Source organism: Macrobrachium nipponense, chromosome 13 (genome assembly GCF_015104395.2).
Source record: "Macrobrachium nipponense isolate FS-2020 chromosome 13, ASM1510439v2, whole genome shotgun sequence".
Taxonomy (NCBI): Eukaryota; Metazoa; Arthropoda; class Malacostraca; order Decapoda; family Palaemonidae; genus Macrobrachium; species Macrobrachium nipponense.
The window spans coordinates 60,040,170-60,048,127 of NC_087206.1; the positions used below are offsets into that span (position 1 = coordinate 60,040,170).

Here is a 7,958-nt window from a genome sequence, read left to right on the forward strand (position 1 = left end):
GGGACGCAGCCATTTTTCTTGAGCATACAATAAAGTCTCCATATTCTAATATCGTTTAGAGAGAGAGAGAGAGAGAGAGAGAGAGAGAGAGAGAGAGAGAGAGAATTAAAAAGGATTTGCTTGACATAATTTTCCAGGTTTATAAGGAATGACTGTGCAGTTAATACTGTTACAATTATGAAAAGTCGATTTTCGAAGATACCGGATAAAAATAATATTTCTTTCGATCCCAACAAAAGTTGCACTCAGAAATTATTTCGGAATTGATTCTTTGAAATCCAAATTTAAGAAATATTTTTATTATTAACATGAATGGACCATAATGGAAATTCACAAAATAATTTTTATCGTGTAAGTTAGATTTTTGTTTAAACAATTTTTCTTATCCATCGGTATTCGTCACGTAAAATCTGTTTTGGGCCAGGCGAGGTTATTATTGGAACGACTCAAATGAAGACGCTAGTTTCTTTTACCCGAGTTTGTGTCGACCGATTATTGAATCTATGCGCTTCCAGGGTCCTTGGCGCAGTGCACTTGTCTGGTGACGTCATTGAAAGCTGATTTTCGGTCATGCAAAGTCTTCCATTATTTTTTCACTTGACAGTTGGCTGGTAGGCGTATCAGTACGATTAGTGGTTCGCCGGTTATCCATTTCAGTTCATCTGTTTCAACGTAGATTTGTAAAAAAGTGACAAGAAGTAATAATTCACCTGAATGTACTTCGAGTTAACGTTGTAGTCGAGTACCCTTTTAAGGTTTGTGATTTTTTCTATTTTATCTAACGTCAACTTCGTTTACATTTCAAAGCTGCTGTACATTTTTGAGAACTTTCTGTTCAGAACTGTGCGATTCTGTTCTTTGGACCATGACTGTTTATTTCAATGTGCTATTTGCAGACTAAGCACTGCTTAAATTTCTTGAATAAGTTTGTAGGATTTATCCAGTATGTTAATTTTATATTTTTTACTTTTGAAGTTCGACGCCATGGGTTGGTTTCAGTGACGGTCGGTCGGTGAGGCAGTTACGGTGTTTTGTACCACACCGACTCTTACTTTTCCCGTCTGTCTCCATGTGGTCCCTACGGATTTTAAGTTAAGTATCTATTTCGTTTATTGGCTGTGAGCTATTATGAGCTTGTGGTATTTATGCAAAGTTTTGCCTTTACCTGTCCGTAGACCTCTGATGCATTGTGATAAAAATCTGATTTTTAGTATTTTTCTTGACATCTTGCCGATGACCTGCGCGTAATGTGGTTTATGACATTAAGAAAAATACAGTAAAACTTATGTTTTCCCATTCTTGTGTATGTGGTTCATCACAACCAGTTTTGGCATGGCTTTTAAGAAAGTGTTGTTTGAATTAAATCTGTTTGATTACATGAAGTCTTTACCTGACAAGGACAATAACATAAAAATTGTTTAGTATATGAACTAAAAGAAAAAACTTACAAAATTTTGTCAAACTACTTAAATGGCATTAGATATTTTTTTTTATCTTAGTACATTTAAGTTTGTAATTCTCTTTATATTTCAGGGAATGATGCTATGATGAATATTAAAGACTGGTTGTTAAAAGAAAAAAAGGCTGCTATCACGAGATTTCTTCAAAACTTCAATATCCATTTTTTTAATTTTCCTCCACCCCATCGGGGGCGGTGCCCCTGATCGGGTGGAGGCGCTCCTAAGGGCTTGCATAGTAGGCGAGTTGGCCTACTGTGCGAGTCCTTTGAGTTTTATTTTTTCCGTTCCAGATGACTGAGTCATAACTTGACTATTACTAGTTATTTTTTAAACTGACAATTTAGTAATTTCAGTAGATTAGCGTAGCACTTATGTTTTGTACATACGCAATGGTTTGTATAAATCAATAAAACTGGTCGTTAGTTCCTGTCTTTACAGTTAACTTGCATTAGTAAATCATAATGGTTATTGAATTTATTAGCTTAATCCACTCTGGTTTTAGTTAATACTCTTTCTTAATACTGTGATTTCAAAAGCTATTTTTTGTAACATATTAGTTTGGTTAGTTTTTCATATATAACTAAATTTTCAGTTTAGGTCCGTTTAATCTTCATATCGAAACTGTAGAATGATTACTTCTGGATTAGTGTTTATTTTTCAAAGCCCACTATTCATTTTTAGTTCTGGATCATAAAATCCATGCTTATAACATTTTAGATATTTGGTAAATGACAGTATTTTGAAGGAAGTTTGATGTTATATGCATTTTGTTATTCGAAAATCTTTTGCATAAAAGAACTTTACCGAACTTGGTAATGAGCAACAGTGTACGCTAACTTTTTTTCTTTGTATGAAGGTTTGATTTTAATTTAGTTTTAACCAAAGTTGTCCTGTTGCTTTACATGACTTAAGGTGACCTTGCTCTGAGGGGTTTAGAATAGGGATTTGGAGCAATTGTGCGATTAGTTCGTGGAATACTCTCTTTTCCATCTGTTACAAAAGCAAGGCTTTCCTAATTTTATTTTGAAGTGTGATAAAACAGGTGCCATTCTGTAACCGTAGATTCATGATTAAGAAAGATTCCAATGTGTGCACAATCCTGTAATTATCAAGGTTTGTAACCACATGAAATTTACCCTGATTGTCAGAAAAAGGGTACATAAGCTATTAAATCTTTATTTCTTAAGATTCAGGGATATAAGATTATTAAGAGATTTATCTTAGTTCTAATTTGGATCAGTACTGTGTATCAAATTAACGAACATAAAGGAAATTTACTGTGATTGTATTTTGAAATTAAATGAGAGGTTAAGTTTGGTCTTATACAATTCTCCCACCTACGGTAACGAATGTTTGTATGACTTAAGTCACAGCAGTTGGGCGTTTGTGTGAAACTGACATTGTCCTAGATAAGATTTGGTAAAAAAAAAAAAAAAAAAAAAAAAAATTGGTAACTTGGGTAATACAGCACTAATATAAGAAATAACTTTTCTCAATTAAAAGGCTGCCCTGCAGTAAGTAATAGGGTTAGAAATGGTAACACTCGAGTTGGATGAATGTTTTGGGTGGATGTCTGGAGATAAGTGACCCGAGGTTGATAAATAATTATAATGTAGTTAGTGTAGGTGTATATTTGCGCTGCAAATGTAATTTTGGAAAAAAGGTGAAAGTGTAAGGTTGGGGTTTATTTAAAGGCTAAAACTAATTTATTTAAAACCAACGCTAGTTTGAAATTGCCTAATTACAATACAGGACTGCAGCAATATACGGGTATGTCAAACCAACAGAGATTAAAGGAAAAGACCGTGAAACAAATTGTTTTAAGATATTTAGAGAAATTAAGCTGTGCTTCCGAGCAGGTGTTAATGGCAGGAAACTCTAGGCTACTAGCGATTTACGTAGTTTTTTACGGATGGAAGGAGCTTTTTAACTTAAACTATCAGTGAAGATGACATAGATTTGTATTTGTTTAAAGATAAAAGTAAAGTTGCCTAAAAAGTGTTGAAATGCTTAATGCGCTACTGGGCAATGTGCTACTGTGCATGGAGTTTTATGCCCGTTTAAATGAGACATTACTTTTTAAATAAAAACCTAATCATTTGAGATATCCTCCAGGCAATAAAGATGATCCTAACAGGTTCCAGGAGTCCAAATGGTAGTACTATATAAAGAATTATACTAGATGATAAAACTCAGTTTCTGGTCCTGAAATATGTTAGTTGGCATTATTAGTTTATGAATGCGGTCTAGGCTGTATATCGCTCCTGCACAGGATTGTCAAAATTGATCACTTGAGTGGTCAATACGTAACACATGTGCATTTTACAGGACCGTGTCTAATTTATTTTCGTCGATAAAATCTTCCCAAAGCATCTGCTATGGATCAGATTTGGGGAAATAGCTTATTTGAAGCCTAAAAATAGTAAAAAATATTTAGTGATGTCCAATGTTGTTAATTAAGGTGCTTCACATAAATCTATGATATTTAAAGGGAAACATTGCTAAATCTAGCAGGATCGTAGATGGAAGCTAATAAAACTTCATTACGAAGGCCTGCCAACTCTGGCGCTGTAGTATGACGTACTTTGCTAGACGCCACTCAAACACCTAAGTAGTTAGTGTACAATAAGGGAATGGGTGTCAAATGAGAGTATTAATGGTATAATACAGTTCTATGCCGTAAAACATTTCCTTTAATTTGAAATATACACAGTCTTACATACACTAACACACACTGGGAAAACCATTGTTACCGTGGATTTTCAAGGATACGTAAAGTATTGTTCAGATATCCACAAAATTACTAAACGAATAAAGACCAGTATTTAGCAAATAAATAAAAATGTACTTTTTAAAGTTTTTTTTTTTCTATGCACGGCCATGTAGTATTAATAATGAAACGATTAGTCAAAATTATAATAATCTCACTAGTCATCAGATTCTCATTGGTATTATAATCATCATTATTAGTATTATTCACACTCAGACATCAGGGAAGAGGATGATAGAATATGCATAAATACATATGCCGTATACATAGAAATACAGATACGGTACTCACATAAATGCACATATACAACACAAATGAAATTATACATATATTTATGGTGTGTGTGTGTGTGTGTGTATAAGGAGGTCAGTAGAGTAAGGAAGATAGTTTATCAGTCAAGAAAATTCGGCCATGGTTTATTCTTGGTCTGAAAAGTTAGAAAGGCCTTGATATAAACAAAATATTTGCATATCTTTTTCATACTACTATGAGATTCAGGGTCTCTGTAACACGGTTTTTTGGACTTTGCTCCTTGTCAAAGCATCGGATGTAGCTGAAAGTTAACATATGTATATGTCACAACCCCCCACAAATTTTGTCAGCATTATCAATAACCAAAACCCGATAGTTTTAATTTTTATAGAGTAAAAATGATCTATCCGACGCCATGGCCAATGATTACGAGCCAAGAGTCGAAAAACATTCATTACGTAAGCAAGTAAACTCCTTTTGACGAAATGTTGCCCCGCCCATCCACCAGACAGAAACTCCATCGGCTCTGAAACCCAAAGACTTTATGAATGGCGGAACGATACATAGTTGTGGGTGAGGTATCAGTACTAGCGTAGTAATACTACTGTAGCAGTAGTGCCGCAACAGTATAGCAGTAATATACATGAATTAAACGTTTAGGCCAACTGCTGGGTCCTTGAGGATCATTTAGCACTTCTTACAACTACTTGAGAAATTAGTTTTTATAGCCAGAAGTTAAATTTTCTAATCCAACAATGCCCATGGTAGCCTTCAGTGTTATCCTGACTTATAACGAGGCGAAAGTGGGTAGAGCCTCATGAAGTCATCATTCTGACGATAATTATTGGTGAAGGTTTAAAGCCAATATACGGTACCGGCTATTTTTTTTTTTCCAGTAAATAGGTAGATAGCCAATAAATAAAAATTGGTTGACATTGGATATAGCAGTTATCAAATCAAGCTTGTCTATGTTTTTGAAAATTACCAACTATTCCCTACATCTTATCAATCTGATTGTGACCTATAAAGTAGACTGTTATTTTTTAAGAAACCTATTTTGGGAGTTAGACTTATAATCGAAGTGTTTTTGTATTTATTAACATATTTTGTTGGTTTGTTCATTATGACAATTATCAGTGGAGAGGTTCCAGAGTTCATAAAGATGTACTGCTTTGCTTGTATTTAAATGTGTATGTCATTGTTGCCAGAGGTTTAGCCTTCGTTACGTGTAGCCAATCATCCATCGAGAAAGAGGGAAGAAATGCTGTCATAAGTTACGTAACGAGTGCGTTCGAAACCTTTTCTCTGAGTAAGTTGGCCCGTCTTCAAAAAGAGTCACTTTCACATTATAAGTACCAAATTTATTCAACCTACATAACGCAGAATACAGTCAAAATTTATGTGTAGATATAATATGTATTCTGAATAAGCGTTATATTTATGAAATGCATAGATAAAAAGTTATTGCGAAAAAACCGTGTTACAGAGGCCCTGAATCTCATAGTAGTCATATTACCCCTATTAAAGTTACCTTTGTCCCGTTTATCTAAATCGTTTGGTGCTTGTGTACCGCCTTATTAACCTCTTGCCTGGTAATATTTAGCATACGACGCATACGATTCTCTTCTTTGTTGCATAATGCAAAAACACGGAACACTAAAGCAATCTTGCGGCCACGAGGGCAATTTGCTGGGCTTGACATAGTTGAAGCTGCCATCACGTATGACCTACTTCGACCTATGAATGGTCTGTTGCCCTCACCCTTTCGTCTGCCCCGTTTACTATAATTCAAGGTTACCTCGTTTAGCGGGCCAAAATGTCGTACCAAACACCCCTAAATATTTGCATTTTCATTTCATTAGGATTGTATTTCACTAATCCAAAGGATTTCTATGACATAGTCAATGGCACATAGAAATTGCGTTATATTTGCTATATATTCCTATAGTCAACGTAACATTGTACATGAAAATAGTAATATTACCATATGTATATTTAGAAAATTAATTTGTATATTTACAAAATTAATTCATAATTTTGTCGTGTGTATATACCAAATTCTTATTAATTATCCGTGGTATCACCAATGGGAACCGTAATATTATCATCATTCTAAACAGTGATTCATAGCCTTTCCTTCAATACTTATTGTACAGAAGGGTCCAATATTTGGGTACTTACTATAATTAGCTAAGTATCCCTTTAAATTTCTTTGATTTACTCTGATAGGTGCCTTAATTATATACGATATACACCACTGCATAATTTTGTCAATTAGGCTGACTTTAAATAGCTATTTCCCTAATACGATCCATATCCGATGCTTTGGTCAAATATTATCGACGAAAATCAATTAGACTCTGCCCTGAAATGCACAGTAATTTAGTCCCACTAAAAAGCTGCTGGTCCAGAGTGAACACGAATCCGCTGACTATGAAACCCCGTCATCCTCAAGTCTTTGGTATAGACTATGTTAATTTAAAAAGGGTCAGCACCATAATATTGTTGGTGGATTAATAGTTTTCATGAGCATGGCATTCTGCATAAGCAATAATCACAATTGGATAGGTAGACGCATTGTCGTTGCTGTAACCTCACATCACCAACAAAACCGCCAAATAATACATATTGAAAAATCATTTGCTGGTTACGTCTATTAGACTATCACTTACCCAGCAAACTTTCTCTCCTCTCAATTTTTCGTCTTTACCTCTGTGCTATGATTAATATTTTTCCTCTGCTTTTTCTTTCCGTCTTTTTACTAAATGTGAATTTGTTACATTGGTATGGTAAAAGTATTTGAATCTTTTATTTTTTACTAGCATTTTTTTAAAAATTACATATACCCATAATTTGCAAGTGTCTAAAACCTCGCATTGGGTTGTCATCACCTATAACACCCACTTCCACTATGGATGTTGTTGGCCCAATCATGCAATCGTACTGTAATGGGCGTAATGTCTGTCTGTCTGTCTGTCATTCAATCACGGCCAAACGGCTAGTCAGATGGGCATGAAACTTGGCAGGGTTATGGTGAGGACCCCTAAGAGGGTTTGTAATGGGGTTTCATCCAACCTACCCCCCTCCTTTGTAGGGGATGGGGGCGAGAGGGGATTCCCTGAAACGGACCAGTTTCTGGCCGCGAAACGAGGCAGGTTATTCCTGTAGACTTAGTTAATTTACGATTTTTCATACATAATTTCTGTACAACTTCCCTGGAGAAAGTCGCGAATATTTCAGCTCGGACACAATAGAAGATGAAAATTATCATCAATATCCGCAAGATTTTTTGAATAACTTAAATCTATCGGGACTACCAGTGTACAAAATAACGTTGAAGAAGTACTGCCTGGCAATGTTGCTTTGGAATTTCGATCCTGCCAATGGACATTGCAACGGAACAAGGTACACTGTTATGGAGCTAAACTCCCACATCATCAAAGCAGTGATAGCAATGGGCCCTCACACTGGCAAAC

General features: G+C 35.1%; 1 long non-coding RNA gene across 1 annotated transcript; it reads left to right on the plus strand.

Annotated features, from left to right (window-relative positions):
* Positions 1–591: 591 nt before the first annotated feature.
* On the plus strand, positions 592–1,731 carry LOC135225481 (uncharacterized). Its single transcript, XR_010316987.1, has 3 exons — positions 592–755; positions 976–1,091; positions 1,534–1,731. It is a non-coding gene; the product is annotated as an uncharacterized LOC135225481 (long non-coding RNA).
* The last annotated feature ends 6,227 nt before the right edge of the window (positions 1,732–7,958 follow it).